Consider the following 18,134-nt stretch of genomic DNA (forward strand, 5'->3'; position numbering starts at 1 on the left):
GAAGTGTTTTTAAAAGACCCTTGGGCCTTTGTCTCGCTTGCAAAATTAGCATTTCTTTCATTCTTTCAGTTTCATGTACATGCAACTAAACTAAATTAAACATTTTATAATAGTTGGAATAAAGCACAGGCTGCCCAACAGCGCAGAGCACCCGCTGATTGTTTATTCCCATATGTGGTCTTAGCTTGTTTGCTAGTTTGTTGTGTCACAACATTTACTGAAGAAAATATCTGCATCTGAACAAAAATGAAAGTGAATTGCTTGAAACACATGTGCAAAGAAAACAGGATGTTGTGTTGTTTCTGAGAAAGGGCAGGCACATGCTGTACGCCCATATGGTTGTACTCTATATATATATATATATATATATATATATATATACTCTATGATATACATGCAGAGGTTTGGCGTCAGAGAGAAAATGTAAATGGCTGTAACCTGGAGTATAGCTTCCCGGCGTACTGGCCAGAGGAAGAAAGGAGGATACTTCATTTGCCTTCAAATTTCACTTGAACCCACTTAGCTGTCATGTCTGTCGATATCAGGCAGCCAGTTCCATGGCTGTTCACCTTGAGGGGTCCCTGGGAGATTGGCTTCTCTGGAGCTAACTGATATGGACTGGGGCCCAATTTCCTTTTGGCTAATTAGCTTGGCTACAATACCAGTGGCAGTCCTTATCAGCCCCCAAACCTTCTGCTCTCTGTCTGTGTTCATTTATTTATTTATTTATTTTCTTTGTAGGTCTGGAGCAGAGTAGAGTAGTGTGCCCCAAAAGTTCACAGTGGCAAGGTCCTGTTTGTAGCAGAGGTTATGTATGTTCACAAAGCACATGACCATGCGTCCATCATGTCTGTCTCCATTTTCACCGAGACACACTTAGTGAAATTATTATAAGATATAAACTGCTAAAAAAGCTCAGGCTCAAGCTCAGTAAACCCTCCAGAGATGTGTAGTATAAATGGAAAATATGAGCAGAATGTTAAGTCATTTTATTTTCTACAGTAACACATAAGCATCAACTACCAGACTTTTTTTGTGCAAACAGATTGTGTCCAGGTGAGGTTCAAAGACATTGCAGATTTTGTGCATTGTGTGCATGCAAGAGTACTATTGTTATTTATTTACCATTCTCTGAAATATGCTAATTTGCATTCTTGCCCCGAATTACATACACATACAATCAATAACACTCCCTGATGTTTGCATGAAATATGAAGGTACCACTAGCAGCTGGTTAGTAGAGCTTCGCATAAAGGAAAAATATCTGCTGTAACACAAATTCTGAAAATGAAATGTACAGATTTTTTTTAGATTGTCTAATTAATTATCATCTAATAATAATCATTATTCCAAAGAACATTTGAACACAGTGCCCATGTTAGTGTTTGTTTAGAAGGGAGTTACCCAGCCAGTTTTTTACATACGGTCTGACCTCTGATTAGCTTTTTAAGCACAAAGTTCCTGTAGATGTTGTGCATTGTTTGATATGTTTCATTGTGGGTTGCTACACAACACACAACATTCTTACGCCTGGCAACTATGTCATCCACTCTGCACTGAAATGCACCCACTGAGCAAAAACACTTATTGTGTGAATTTCCTTCACTGTGCAGGATATCTTCAGCAAACCTTATTCTAATTCATGTAATCCTCAGAGATGGCACAGGCCCAGCATGCAGCCATTCAGAATGCACCAGTGCCCTCAAATGCCTGCTCAGTCCCAGAACACAGACAGTAAGGGCCTCAGGGTAATTTCACACTCTGTTATGATTTTGTTCAGAAATAATATGGGTTTGGAGAGAAGTTTTGGTTGACTAAAGAGGGGTAAAAAAGCATACTGGTGTTTCTAAAGTTGTACTTTATGTGAGTTTATTCTAGAAACACCAGTACCTGTCAAATAAATGCAATTATGGCATGCATATCAAGCAGAGCATTTGCAGTCATTATGGGTGTGCAGTAACAATAAAGCTTTGTTCCTTGCATTAGCACCTGGCATGAGATAAGCAACCATTCTGCTCCATCTAATGAAACTAAAGAAATGTTATTCTTGCAATAAGAGCCAGTTACTGTGCTGCATGTTTCATGACAAGAAAAATGGACAAAAGACATTTGAAGCAAAGCACCTGGCAAACAGACTCCCTAATGTCTCTTTAATGTGCTCCTTTGCAACATTTGGCTGCAAGGCATCACAAGGTGACACATGTACACAATAATAGCAGACTAAAAGAACCATAGGACCATATAATGGCTTCCATGACCATTAAACTTTAATAGGCACACATAACTAATGTGGTTAAACCTGCTGCAGGTCTCCCCTTGTCCCAGACCAGCAGACTCACAGATTAAATTTCAAAACTGGATTGATTTGCACAGACATGACCAATGGCTTTAATGTGATAATGCATCATAGGTCAGTATACTGTTATGGCGGCGGGGAGAATGACTGTGGTCACAATTACGTGACTGGGTTGCTGCTCACCTGGCAAACAACACAGAATTACCACCAAGCAAAGGATGTCAAGGCAACCTAATGCTCTGTCATTGAAACCCATCTCAATTAAGATGAGGCTGGACAGGTGCCTGGGAGTTGACTGATTGGTTCTTCCCTTCCCCTCTCAGTGTGGTGATGTTCCTATTTTCCCCAGTGGAAAAAAACTGGGGATGTTAAGGAGCTCTAAATGAAGTTTCTCTGTGTTGTTCAATAAAGGGAAAGACAGTTACTAACCCTGAATATACAAGTCAAGACCTCCCTGTTGTGATAATAGCTTCACTCTACTTTGCAGTACTTAACTGTTTCATTTGATTATTACTCTGCTATTTAAGAAGCCTATTAGTGCTGGTCTTAGAATTAAATTACACAGAAAGAACATCTCTTTCTTCAACTAGGCTGACAGTTTTATCCATTACTGCCAATAATGTGTACGTTTCGAAATGATTATACACCACTGGTTTATTGGTATTATTATAACGTGGATGTTATGAGTTATTATAGCACTGTACACATCAAAGTAACTGTTCGACCAGGCATGCAGCAATATTACTAAAAATAGGTCCAATGGAACAAGAAACAATTAGCCAGACAATTATACAAACCATGTGTCTTAGAAATTATACCCATATGCAACTAAACTGTTTTCCCAATTACACCCACCAAGCATGTTAGTAGGAGCACCTATACACCTGCAATTACCATTTGCATAAATTCTGCAGATAGGAGCTTCAGTTAATGTTCACATCAGACATCAGAATGGGGAAAAAAGAGATCTCAGTGACTTTGACTGTGGCTTGATTGTTGCTGCCAGTTGGGATGGTTTGAGTATTTCTGAAACAGCTTCTGGGGCTTTCACTCACAACAGTGTATAGAGTTTTAATTCTATGGTGTAAAAAAACATCCAGTGAGCAGCAGTTCTGTGGATGAAACGTCCTATTGATGAGAGAGGTCAGAGGAGAGTGGTCAGACTGGTTGGAGCTGTCACAGAGGCTACGATAAACCGCTGTTTACAACTGTGGTAAACAGACAAGCATCTGAGCATAAACAACATGTTGAACGTTGAGGTGGATGGGCTACAACAGCAGAGGACTATGTTGGGTTCCACTCCTCTCAGCCAAGAGCAGAGATCTGAGGCTGCAGTGATCAGGGGCTCATCAAAACTGGATAGTTGAAGTGCTTGAAGTGAAGTGAAGTATTTGGTGCTTGTCTGGTCTGATGAATCTGGATTTCTGCTGAGGCAGCTGATGGCAGGGTCAGAATTAGGTGTCACCAGCAGGAATCCAAAGACCCAACCTGTCTTGTGTCAGCTGTTCAGGCTAGTGGTGGTGGTGTAATGGTGTGGGGAATGTTTTCTTGCAATGTCGTTGTTGACTATGTGCAGCCCTTTATGGCCACAACTTACCATCTTCTAGTGGCTACTTCCAGCAGAACTAACGTGTCACGGTCCTGTCTGTGCTTATGTTTATGGTTAGGGAAAGATCATGGTTTTGGTTACATGATAAGAAACACACTCCTAATCATGTTTTTACATTGATCTTAAAAGTTATGTTTTCAACCTTAGACGAAAACTTGAAGCTATTGCCTACTGACGGCTAGAACATTTTCCATTTTTACCTGAAAGTATTAATTTAAAAATGATGATGAGGCCACTACAACAGCCATGCAGTTATTGGAATATAATGCACACCCTCCAGCCAATCAGGTCACAGTGTGTGTGATTCAATAATTCAAAACAAATGTGGTATGACCATGTTGTTGATCTTTATATACAAAAATGTAAAGCTAGCAAGTGAACCTTGGGATTATTTTGGTAAACATCTATTTAACTATCAGGCCAAGGATGAAATCAAATGCTCAACAATAGTAATGACAGCTTATATAATGCATTACTAAAGAAATAAATAAATGACATTACTCTACCACAAGAATTAAGCTACATATAAAACTATATTAAGATTGTGTCATTAGAAGACATAGTTTTCATTGTGGTTTTATATAAATGTGCATTTTAACAGGTAACTTAAAAGACTATTGATCTATTAATGTGGTTACAGGCTGTATAAGAGGACGTCTATAAAATGTTCACTCTACATGGCTAAAAATAGAGGTAAATGCTATAGGGAGATAGTAGGAACCTCCACATGTGTAGCACCCCCCAATCCCACCCCACCCCTACCCAGTGAAACTCCCCACTGCCAGGTGAGAAGCAGCAGCTGCAGCAGAAAGTCTACATGCATTAGAGAAGGCAAATGGCAGTCTGCACCCTGCCAAGGCTCACAGAGGGGCTGGCAGTGACAGGGACTGAGCTTCACAGTGGCAATTGGTGACAAAAAAATCTTTATCATTTACTTGGCAATAGCACTTTAAATGAGATAAATAGTTTTTCAGTCGTAGCTAAAACAGAGACACAGTAGTCCTAATGATACTGAATATCACCACAACAATTGGGCAGATTGTTAAGAAACAATGGTCAGATGGCAGTAGTGATGCTACTCACAGATGCAACAGAAGTTGGGAGGCCTTCAGGAGGCAAACTTTCCAATTCATGAGTCTTGTCACCCCAGTTGGCTGATGGGTAAACCTTATCAGACATCAGATATAAGTCAGACAGTGTCACACTGCTGGGTTGAGAATCTTAATAACAACGTGGGTGGTGTTGTATTTTCTCCCTTAAGATGCTGAACTTTTCCACTGGATAAAGTCCATAAATGACAGCTGTTATCCATGCTGCTCCATGACAATAAACAGCAGAGCTGGCTACTCCGCTCCCAATCATCATCTGTTGATTTACGAGGAAAAAAATCCAATGCATTTTTTGTCTTTTCCTTTTGTAAACACATGAATTTTTGACTTAATCTGCATATGGTTTAATCTTTAAATCATCAGTTTCCATATTGAACTTTATCTAATAAATAAATAAAAATAAAAATAAATTAGTGAGGTCCATAAAGATACTTGTATGCGTGCCACACACTCATCACATATCCATTCATCTGAGCAATCTATATATTTTCAACTAAATAAACTACAGGTATCATCCCAATTATTGACTTTGATACTAAAGGTAAATGAACATTAATGATTTATATTTAGTATAGTGTTTATTATCAAATCTGTCAATCAAAGTGGAGAGTCACAATTAGTCCAACCAAAACAACCACAAAGGTAAATTATCCCTTATTGGAGCGTATTGGTGGAGGGCTCACCAAACCTTTGTTGTCATGGTTACAATAATAAACGTGTGGATAAGGTTGTGTGACAATGAAGGATGAAAGAAATAGTGTTGACTGTTGGTTTGCAACCTGATATGAACAGCAGTCTCCTGAGAGTTCAGTGTTTTGTCACATTCACTTTGTCGCCCTATCACAACATCACCAGCCTTCCTTCTTCGCTCCTGTTGTTATTACTGCAGACACCAGAGGCTGCCTATAAAACATAACTGTGGATTGTAATAAGATGCTTGAAGAGACGACCAATGGGCCAGTCTTCTATGGGCAGACAGTCTCGAGTCACAGCCGGTTCTATTCCTGTGCGTTGAATTTTGGTGGAGGAGTTGCCCTTTGGTTTACATTTAGACTGCAGAATGGGCCTTTAAATAATACAGTAGTTTCCAGTCTATCCATGGTTCACTTAATTTCCTTGATCTCCTGCTCACCCTTTTTGCTCATGGAATTTCTACATCATTCTCTACCAGCCTTATAATAGTTTTCAAAAGAGGCACTATCTGGGAAAAGGGCAGAAATTATGTTTTACCCTTAATTGTTTCGTTGGAGAATAAATGAGGAAGGGTCAGAAGACGTTCTACTGGAAGTGGAAGTGTCATATTCTCAGGAAGCTTTCTAATGAGCTCTACGATTCAGCCGTAAGCCACTAAAAGGATGGACTATTCTTTGGTTCAACAACTGTACAGAAGCTTTTTACTTTTAGCTTTAACACAAGCTCCTTTTATGTCTTATGCAACATTACTCTTTTTTTTTCTGTACAGCACAAAGCCCTTTGTGGATCCAGAGAGCGAGTCATTCACACTGTAGATTCACTGATATTCAGCATATAGAAACTGTGAGAGATTGCACTTTGAGAAATGTTCCACATGAGAATGGGGTTGGATCTTGAAAGCTTGCTTTGTAAAAGCACCAAATGAATTGCTGCATCTGTTTACAGCTCAAGTTCCATTTATTTCTATGTTAAATTGCATTGTTTTACTTTTCTTTATTGCATGTAAAGACAATAACTCCTCAGGAAGGAGGACAGCATTTAATTAAATGTTGCCTACTCTTACTGTTAGTTAATCTGTTTAACCTCGTGCTTATTAAAGAACGTTCATGGTGCATTTGTTAGGGCTGCATTTAAAGGGGGTAAGAACTGGATCAGACAAGAGAGTTATGGAGCCATAAAAGCTCTGATAAGTTTCGTGAAGATGCATATTAACTTACACTGTATCATGAACAAACTAATGGAAAGATTCAAGGTTGTGCTTGTCAGAATTTCACACATGCTTCTTGAATCTCTTTCCATTTGGTGAAGCCAAGAGAATTTCATATGTGACAAAACCCACTGATGCTGCCAAAATTCAAAAGAACCACATATTCAAAAAAAAAGAAAAAAAAAAAGAAAGACAAAAGAGAAGAAAAGGTGGGTTGACCTTTTGTTCTTACACAAATCTTTGAAGTTAAGATATCTCTAGGAAAAAGAAGCCTTATTTTCCTTAAGCTGTCAACCATCCAGTGTTAATTCTGACAGCTGCTTTTGATTAACAGTAGTTTTAGTCTTAAGTCTTTTATTAGTTTTAGTCAAATTTTTCAATTTTTTTTTGAATCCACAAAAAGTAAGGACATTTTAGTCTTTGTCAGTGACATAATAATCTTATTGTCATCATACATTTTTAAGTTGTTATGTCCTCTGGGTTTAGTTTGAAAGGAGATGCTGTATCATCACATATCAATAATAGTGTGAGCTTTGTTTAGAGAAACCCTAAAGGACGATTCCCGATCTGAATCAGCGATCGATTCAGATCGATCGCTGACATTAATCCTGGACTTCACTCACCCCTCATGATCGAAACACTAGCGACAGATGACTAAAACCAACTTTAATGTTACCTTCTCATTCACAGCACCTGATCTTTATACAAGCTTACCTTTTTATAAATACCACGCTGCTGATCCAACAGGTGGATCCTTTGCAGCCCAACGTATCCCATGCTGAATTGCTTTTCAAAAAGAGAATGTGGTAGAGTCCACAAATAAACAGTGGCTAAGGATAAATAGGAAATCCTCTGTAGACCCGACCGTCCCTTTTCAGCTCAGCCTACACGGTCTGCGGAGGCCACACCTACGTAGACCACGTCCTCGTACAAAGATTCATACAGGTTGTTGAATGAGACTTTTAACATGGTTGTTTTTTCTCCGCCTGACACATAACTCTAATTAGTCTCATTTCTGTTGTTCAAAAAAGGTTAACAAATATTTTTGTCATAGTTTTAATGCACTTAATTAATACTGCAACCATCAAACTTCATCTTAGCTGTAAACTAATGTCTGCTGTTGCGTGATTTCCAGAGGAAAGGCTGCCAGACTTTACTTGACGCTACATCCTCAAGAAAAATGAACCACACACAGAGAGAACACAGAACTCTGAAATACACAAGAATCTCTGTTCATAAAAGGGAAGAGAGCAGCTTCAAGTCGCATGGACCTATGCACCTGTCATTTCAATCCTGGTCATCCTCTTGTGATGGTTTCATTCCCAGTCTCTTATAGTTGTGTCCTCCAGTCAGTCGAGGTCTGGACCCTCAAGGGACAGCAGGGTGACCTGGTGGTTAGAGGCCAACCCATAAACGAAAGGTCACAAGCTTGAGCTGCTGCATCCATCCGTACCCATATGTCAAAGTGGGCTTGAGGTGGACATTGAAGTATTACTTACTCCTCTGGTATGGCATCCTGCTGACAATGCACTGTTCCTCCTTGCAATTTGAAACTGTGCTCTGTGTTAACTTTGATTACAGGGCTTAAAGGAAGAACCTGCTTCATGGAACTTTGAAATGAGTCTTGTTTACAAATTGTTAGCAGTTTCTTAAACCCCATGGAGTCCTTGGGATCTCCTTTCCCCATTCATTTCAAATAAAGAAAATACAAGTTCAGCCATGAATTGATACTATTTTCTTGTTTTCTATTTCACCTTCCTCTCCGCACATGAATTAATTTGTAGCTGCCAAAAAGTGATTCAGATTCGTGACTACAGTGGATTTGTATTTGTCTCTCTTCCTCCCCAGTAGATTAGTCAGAGAACACTTGACAACATTTTTTCCTCCTATCTAGATTAATATTACATTTTTAAAATGAATCAAAGTAAGCTGAGTTGTGTTTATTTTTCCCCATCCTGCATTGTTAAAAAAGGACAAATGACCCTGGAGGCAGAGCTTCTGTTTGCATAAATTCAGTTTTGCTGACGTAAACACACAAAACCAAATCAATAAAAAGTAAATAAATCCTTGTTAAATATGAACTAACTTCCTATAATTTCAGCCACTCACTTGACTGCAATCAGTCAGTTACTCTTGATATTAATAATGTCAATTTCTTTCACTCCACTGCAGTATCTCTAATTGCTGATGTTGTCAGGGACTCTCACTATAGACTTGGGGAATTCAGCAAATATAGTTCACCCACCAAAGGCTATGTGTAGCACATATGTCTTAAGGTGAAGTGAAATTTGAATTAAACTAGCTGCAAATCGCACACATCTTTGCACAGTGACATGAGCTGCCTGTGTACTAATTTGCACTGGGGGGCAAAAAGACAAAAAATAATTTATTCACTTACTTGCATCAAGTCATGAAATTGACGCTGATGAAGACACATTTTAATGGAGGTGCCTGTTATTGACAGTAGAAAGTGAAGAAGTAGCTTGTGATTCTGTGGATTATGTGAAGTATAACATGAGACATTTTCCTGTGGAGTGGATTTCTTTTAATTGGGTTTTTTTTCCCACACTGGCACTTTTTCTTGCACCATAGAAAAGCAGTTGTGGAGTACAGTAAGAGGTTTGTGTTGAAGTGGAAAACAAATCTTTGGATTGTAGAAAACAGCCTGCTTAAAGTGACTTGTATTAGCAGTGACCGGAGTGTGTTACCTTCAAACTGCACAGCAGATGCAGTACTTAGTGGGTTGTGTAAGGCCTGCAGGTTCACTGTCAGTGTTAAGGCACAACACTGTACCTTCCAAGGCCAACACAAGCAGACACTTTATGCCTGCAGAACAGCCATGATATACTCTTGAATGGTCTTTCATGCTCTCGTAACTCCGTAACCTTCACCTCTCAGAATGCCTGAGGAGAAAGGATAGTGTTTCATGTTAACAGCGCAGAGTTCAACTGTATGCCAAGTAAAAAAATCAAAAGACTCAAAATCACAGCACGCGCAGTCCCCTCTGATATTGACTCAAAAGATCCAGGTTCAAAAATGCAACTTAAGATGTGAAAATAGAGGGGTAAAAAAGTAAAAGGTACAAGTTGATGGTTATACTACATAGCAGGTTCCTTGGCATTGCATCATTCATTTTTTTTAAACCAGTAACAGTCACAATTTACAGTAAAAGTCTAAAATAACAAAACTCACAAACTCTATTGTACTATTGGACGGTTCAGTCTATAATTATGCACTCTAAACAAGTTACTGTGCATGAATTAAACAGAAAACCTTCCCCTTTGGACACAAAATGTATTCAGGGTGCCTAAATGGATATTTTTCTGATTGATGACAATGTGCCCTATAATATAATAAAGCTCATTTGGGTGTGAAATACTACACATCATTTCTATGAGTCCACAAATCATATCCACTGCTTCAGTGAGCTCCACTGCCAATGGAGCAGCTCTGAGTTTTCCCTCTTCATCACATCACAAATTAGAGTCTCAGTTTTACTGTAGCTTTAGGATTGAATTGCTAAAGCCTAGAAATAGCATAGAAATTCTGCTTGACTGTTGATGCCTGGCGTCGGATTGCTGCTCCTCAAATATACAGAAAGCAGTATCAGGACCACCTGCTCTTGCCATGAAATAGACTGATAAGGTGAAGGTTATGATCTTTAATTGATTTCACTCCCATTTCACTCATGAAGGGAGACGTAGATGGAATCTTTTTTAAGCCTGGTGACATGGGGGAGGGCAACATTAGCAAGATGTGTTAATACGTTGTGTAGTCAGGGTATGTGAAATCAAATTATTAGAGCTGCATGGGAGGAAACATCTCTTGGAAATGATTCCTAATGTTTATGTTGGATTATTCACTGGATTATTGCAGCTGTCTATCTCAGACTCCTTTGTGCCAAAGGCTAGAATACATGTGCACATTCACAAGACCTGAAGATGTGTTGCCTGGATACAAAAAAAAAAAAAAAATCAACTACAATAAAAGGGCACCATCACACTGGAATCAGAGCTCCCTTAAGCTTTCATTAGTGATGTTTGAACCCAACACAGGTCTTCCTCAGGAGACACGGGTCATCTTGGGTCAAGACATTGCTAATAAAAGCTTAGGAAAGCTGTGACTCCAGACTGGGTGTACCTCTCTGCTCTATTCATAAACAGCAGGTCCAAGTAGCATTCGTAAGGCTTTGTAAATAGGATATTTGATTGTAATACATTCATACATATGTCATTCTTCTTGTATTTCTAAATCTAAAATGATGTATTTCTGCACAGTTCTTCTTCACATCATTGTAACCTGTAATTTCCACATGCAGATCCAGTTAACTACTGCTCTTGCCTGAATAAGATATTACAATTATGACACATTCACATTCATTCTTTAAGACAGTGCGGAAAATAATTCCTTAAATTGCTTAAAAGAGGAAATTATTTCCCCTGCATCAGAAATGTGACTGTTACTTCACGTGGATTTGTTTGACCTTCACTGTGCAGAATGTTGCATGGACAGAGTCACCACAATGAATCAGCGACCAAATCGTGATCCAGGATGCAACTTCCACAAGCGTGATGTGGAAACTTGAAGCCTCCAGTACATGTACACCAAGAATTCACTTTTAAGTGATGTAAGAGATGTTTTGGGAGTTTTCAATGAGGGAGAAGGAATAAAGGAAAGGGAACTTTTTTCTGATGAAACCATGTCAGACAGAAGTTATTATTCCAACAAAAGAGTATTTTTATATTTTTCAAAACCTGTCTGGAGGGATGGCACAATGGTGCTGTGGTTAGTGATGTTGCCTCACAGCGGGAAGGTTCTGGATTAGAAAGTCGGGGCCAGCCCTGTGATGGACTGGCAACTTGTCCAGGGTGTATCCCGCTCTCAGCCAGTGTCAGCTGGGATTGACTCCTAGGATAAGGATAAGCAACTCCAAAAGGATAAGTGGTATAGCTAATGAATGAATGTCTGGAGGGGGATCTTTAAGCATCTATATTTTTCAAGACAACATGGCAAACTCCATCTGCTGCCAAAGCTCAAAAACAGCTGGACCTCGCAGTGACATCACTTTGTCAACTGCTCTTTCCAAAGTCAAGAATGAAGATCATGGCTTCTCTCAAACATATGATTGCTCAGGTCAGAAAGAAGAAGGCAGCCTGTCTGAGTCATCATATCACCAAAACTGAATGAATGAATAAATAAATAAATAAATAAATAAATAAGTAAACTAGAATATGGCTGTATATCTCTCACAAAGCTAACACAAATTGCATTTTTGCACCATAAAACAATTGATCTATGGATTGGAAAAATAACAGGGATGCTATTCAGGTCTAAATATGATATATCTTACTGTATAACAAAACTGTGCCACTTAGTATTCTGCATGACATCTTTGTGGACTGCCTCATTATGCCTAATTCATCGCACAAACACAGCGCTTCATATTAAGCATTCCAAAAGGGGGGAAAAAAAGTGTAGTGGTTGCCGCTCGCAGAGAGGCAGCATGAACAGACTCTTTATACACCAGATGCACCCTCAGTGAGTAGGGACATAATCAGTGAGATGTCCCTCCCCACACACACACTCTTTCAACTTCACCATCTGGCTGATGCTACAGGTGGTTCAGAGGGAAGTCAAAATATTTCTACCATCGCTTCTCTCCCCAAAGCTGTGGCAGTCCTCATCTGTCACTGTTCATTTCGTATTATCTGTCAGTTCAACAAGAAGGACATCATTACTGTGACATCTAAGGGTTGATTGTGGGTTGCTTTTGGAAGTAAAATAAAAATTATGATTCCGTGACTGATCTATGGAAATGTAAACACTTAAACACACCCTCCAAAAGACACAAGAACATACATCTCTTGTGGAAAAACCATACGCATCTATCAGGGGACACAAGTATCCTGAATTGCTTTGTTCTGGCGTCATGGCAGGCGCTACACAGCATGAAAGATGAATATGTCATTGTTCTCTTAACGGCTGGATTACATATTATACATTATACATTATTACATATGGCTCAAGATAACGTTTGAGACTTAATACAGCCCAAGATACATAAAGTTAAGAGACAGACATTTGTGCGGGACCTAAGCAAAGAACTGGCCATGGCTAAAACAAAGTTTTAAAAAATTATGGGAAATTAGATTACATTACAGTTGTTCCCTGTGTAATGATCCGTTCCACTACTATTGAAAATGAAAATTAAAGTTAAAATATATAAATGTAAATGCAACAATATATGGTGTAATTGCACAGTTTAAAACTGCACTTGTCTAAAAAAAAACAGGAAATGAGGGTGTGAGTGATGTAACAATGGTCTCAAGCCAGATTTGAAACCACAGAAAATGCAGTTTAAAGTAGGCATCATGGAGGTGCCTTAACACACATGTTCTGATCTTACGTCTATTGCACAAATAAAAATGTTTGTCGGGAAAATAATATTCTGATTCCACACCTTGTATGGTCTGTCCCAGTGTTTCGCACCAGTCCAGAAAATAGTGTGTCCTTGAAGTAGAGAGGCTGCAGATGGCCTTGTAGCATGTCCTGCTTTCACATTGAAAGTTCCTGTCCCATCACAAACTTAATCTTTTTTTAAAACCATAATCATAATCAATCGTTTGTACTTGAAAACCCCTCAGGTTTAGCTAGATTATAATAAATATTCATGAATGACAGACCTTAGCCATATGTATCTAACCTTTTCCATACTGCAGTTCTCATGCATACATGTGATAGAAAGAGAGAAATTTTAAAACTTTGGTATTTGATAACATGTCATCACTGAATGCAGTCTGAGCTTTTACAGAACTATCCAATATTAATGTTCTTCTCTGGAAAAAGAATAAGAGACAGACCAATAGATACTTCAAATCTAAAAATCTAAGAAATGGCCTGAATCAGTGGACAGCATGAGCCTATGCATGAGGAAACAAACAAATATGACAAGATGAGGAACAATGCTTTTAAGTCTCCTGTGTGATCTTTTAAAACTACACAGTGTATCTTCTGGAATGTGTTTACAAAAGGTTGGGACAGTGTTACACAACCACACAGTCCCACACACTAGATTAGATTGACTGCGACTGAATAGTGTCCCAGGGATTTTTCTTTACTGAAGTAAAGTCTAAAGGAGAGAGGGACGGAAAGAGAAGAAAGAGAGAGAGGAACAAAGAGTAAGAGCGAGTGAGAGAGAGAAAAGAAGAGGCAATGAGTTTGAGAGTGAGAGATTTGGGATTGCTGCCTACTACGCTGTGAAAGATATATCTCTATTAGCATAAAATTACAATGGTGGAGGGTTGCCTCTGCTTGAGGGATTGTCTAAGATCAGCTTAATCTCCAAGTGCCTGCAAATCTGATGACTCTACCAAAGTTTAATCATGCCGCCAGGGCAAGAGAGGACCTGACAAGTATCAAATGACACACTGGGGTATCCACTCGAGCAAAACCGACTTCTTTATGAGCACCACATGATCTCACAATATCTCACACAACAGGACATAAGAGTTTTAATGTGTCTGCTGGCCACAGACTGCCCCCATAAATGTTATAACTTCCATGACATCAAGTGACACCTATGAAAATTTATCTTTTTTAATCTCATCATTATCATGCCTTACATTGCCCCCGCTGATAGACCTGTGAAAAAAGATGGAGGATAGAATACAATGGATGTGTCTGTCATAGCAGATTTATTTTTGCCAGCTGCAAATCCAGTGACACAACTGAACGTGTTTGTCACATATAAGCAAATGCCACAGGTTGGTATGTGGTGACACGGATTTTTAACTCTGCATGCTGCCTTCAATAGACCACAAAAGAGGAAACAATAAAGTTAAGAAACATTTGTGACATGACAGCCTGAATCCTCACCTTAACTTCCTCCTCCTTAACCTAATATTGCACTGGAGACTATGGAGATCACTGCTCTGTTTCTGCACCATATCTCATGCATGAAACATGAGCACATCAACAAGTCTGTTGTTTCCAACAGGCTGGAAGCCCCCACAAGGGGTCATATGAAAATGTAAATCCTCCTACACAAAATTATTTTTATATTTAAGACTTCTCTCTTCATTTCGAATTTGCACACCTGCACCCATAATGAGTCAGAAGCCTAAAGTAGCCTGTACATTGCTGATATTAGGGTGCCACAAGCAACTTAATTTGCTACTAAAATAATTTTGAAATTAAATAACTGCAGATGAAGTGGCTCAGGCCACTTCAAATTTTAACTCCAGTTGTATTTTTGAGTGCATTGTACATAAATTAATACAAAAGTATGTTTTGGAAAAATGTGTACACCTCTGGGTTATTAGGATCTAATTGTGACACAGGTTGTAACCACAGTAGAAATACTTGGGGGGAAAAGAGCTGAAAACATGTCTTTCTCAGTTTCATTGTGTCTTAAGTATCAGAATGGGTTTATTCGAAGGAACAACAATTAGGCATGTTTCCCCTACTAGCAGTATATTCCTGAAACACATGAAATGGGCAGATAGATGTAAGAAAAGAGGTGAGTAGCTTAGCAGAAGTAAAGTGTTATAGATGAGACTCTATGGATCAGCTGTTTGTGTGTCACAGTATGTTATATGACTTAGATTAAGCATTACTTTATAGAATTTGCTAAAATATGTTGGTTTAATATTAAATTCTATGGTAAAATGAAATATTTAATGAATAGCCGAACAGTTTTTCAATGTAGAAGTATTCTTTTATCTAACAACTCCCTCTTAACTTTGAACAAATATCTGAAAAGGTGTATTTTAAGACAATGTTGGATCCTTTTCGTAATATGTAACAAAAATGTGAAATATTTGCCCCTAGATTTTTTTTAATTTTTAATTTTTTTTTTTTAAATAAATTTATCATTCAACAAACAAACAACAAAAGCACAACAACTTTTCACACATTTGTTGAATGCTGAAAGATCTGGAAACATTTTGCAAATGTGTGAAAAGTTATTTTTTCTCCAAATTCAGTTGATGATGGATCACTTCCAACATTTAACAAATGCATGAAGCTTTTCACCTCACAGAAAGGTTATACTTTCTTATTTCAGCTGCCCTTTAGTTGACCTTTGGAGAGCAGCATGTGCAGTTTTAAAGGGGTGGCAAGTCCCGCCACCGCTACAACCTGATTGGCCACCCCAGTAAGGACAGATGATGCCATGATTGTAGTTATTATGACATCATTCAGGTAAATTGGGGAAAGATAGACAGATAAAAAAAAAGATAGAAGAAGAAAGGTTAACAAACAGGCATGAAGGGAATGAACCCTTAACATAAAAAAAAAAGAGAAAAAGTTTAGGACTAAGTAAAAACACAGAGCTCACTGGTGATTGTCCTATGATGACATGATGATGAATTCCAAATGCTTATCTTATCTTATCTTATCTTATCCAACATTACTATTTTATTTTCAAATGGAGTGAAGTGCTCTTCCATTCCTCCTAATAGCATTGTGAGCCCTTGCAGTCCCTGGCACTCAGTCATTAACCAGGTGACTGTAATTAAGTCTGTCGCAGTACAGGGCTTAGGTCTTCAGAGGGACGGATTGGGCCCAAATTATTTTTTTCGAGTCGGGTTTTGTAATTTCCGACTTTCCGATGTCTCTTGAATGCAGCGTAAGTATCCGCTCAGTTGAACAACTCCGAGCTTCATAAAAGTTCAGAAACAGGAGAGACGAGGTGAAATCAGTGACTGAAGTCCAGTATTTATCAGATGGCAGTGAAACGGTTTATCAGCAGAATCCACCAGACTGCCGGACGTGCCTGCTCTTTTTAATTAGTTGCTCTTCACATGCCAAGGTAATTTAGCTTCTCTCCTCTTGCTAGTTTTGCTGTGTGCTAGCAACAAAGTTACTTTCATATAAAGCTCACTCTAGCATGTTACCGCTTACTGCTTTATCAGGCGTCTAAAGGAAACGTGTTTGATGTGTTACAACGTTTCATAGCAGCATTTTTCATGTGACGAGAAATAATTTCTTCAGATTTGGAGTCATAAATCACTTCCTTAAGCTGCTGGAGATTAATTCATTTGTGAAGCAGTATTTATTTTGATTTTTTTTGACTGTTTGAACAGAATTATTGTGTTTACTCAGTTGGTCAATAATACAATTTTTGCTTTCCCTGAGACTGTGTTGTAGGTTTAATGTTTAATGTGTTTCATTGTTTCCCCAAATACCCAGCTGGAGCAGTGTAATTATAATTTATAATTTATTGTGTTAATATATTCTAAGCATATTCTGTTAGACCAAAATAATTCTAATATCATTGAGAGTTAAGAGGGTGACCTATAGGCTAGCAAATAGTTTATTGGTGCATTCAATTCACACATACTTTGATGATCCCATGTGATGTAATGTGTAAGAGAAACATAAGATGTAATGTAAAGGAAAGCAGAACAGAGACTAGCATAAGGCTGTTTGTACTGTAAATGCAGGACAGGTTTTTCATTGAGTGAGAAGATCCAGTGTAGAAGATCCAACGAGTCGAGTAGATGGCAGCCTCCCAGCTTGAAATCCTGGAACATGGATTGACATTGCTACTGAAACAACCGGATGAACTATCTGCCTTAAGGTAGGACTGTGCCAGTCACCTGGATTGGTACCAGCCTGAACACACATTAAACTAAAAGAGTGGACTTACACCTACATCTGATCTTAACTCAAAGTTGACTTTGACTAATTTTGGACTTGATTTGGAAGTTTCTCGAACTGTGGGAAATCACATATAAGGACAATTTTCTTCTGAGCACAGTTTTTATTTTTCATATTCGTGTCCATTTGATGTATGTTGTGTTGTTTTACTACTCATAAGCAAACTAAAGTTGCAGTAAACTGAATTCACTTATGTTGCATTTATTGTTATTGCAGTCAAAACTTAGCTTCTTCTGAACACAGAGCGAGATTTACTAACCCAGGACTGGGTTACACTGTTTTACTCTCATTATCTGTGGTGAGATGAAATTCGTTTGTATGCTAATGTTGACACTGTAAGATATTACTTGGCTCAGGCTCTGTGGTTCTCAACCGGTGTGCTATGAAGCAAGATCAAGCCTGACTTTTCGTACACCTAATGTGTCCATCATCCACATTTTTACATCAATAATACATCAATAATAATTTTTGTAAAGTGAAAGTTCAGTTTTACTCTAAAGCATTGCTTTAAACATTAGGGCTGTTCTTTTTGCCCAGTCTATTTTGTGTGTTGTGTGA

General features: G+C 38.5%; 1 long non-coding RNA gene across 2 annotated transcripts in view; it reads left to right on the top strand.

The window, feature by feature from the left end:
* The first annotated feature begins 16,382 nt into the window (after positions 1-16,382).
* LOC139606135 (uncharacterized) overlaps positions 16,383-18,134 on the top strand; it is a 35,082-nt gene continuing 33,330 nt past the window's right edge. The window contains exons 1-2 of one of the 2 annotated variants that reach the window (XR_011684557.1): positions 16,383-16,725; positions 17,360-17,496. This is a non-coding gene — a long non-coding RNA (uncharacterized lncRNA). The remainder of the gene's footprint in view (positions 16,726-17,359; positions 17,497-18,134) is intronic. The other variant, XR_011684556.1, reaches the window with a different exon arrangement.

Source organism: Trachinotus anak, unplaced genomic scaffold, assembly GCF_046630095.1.
Source record: "Trachinotus anak isolate AG129_WGS33_773 ecotype Australia unplaced genomic scaffold, CSIRO_AGI_Tana_v1 ptg000021l, whole genome shotgun sequence".
NCBI lineage: Eukaryota > Metazoa > Chordata > Actinopteri > Carangiformes > Carangidae > Trachinotus > Trachinotus anak.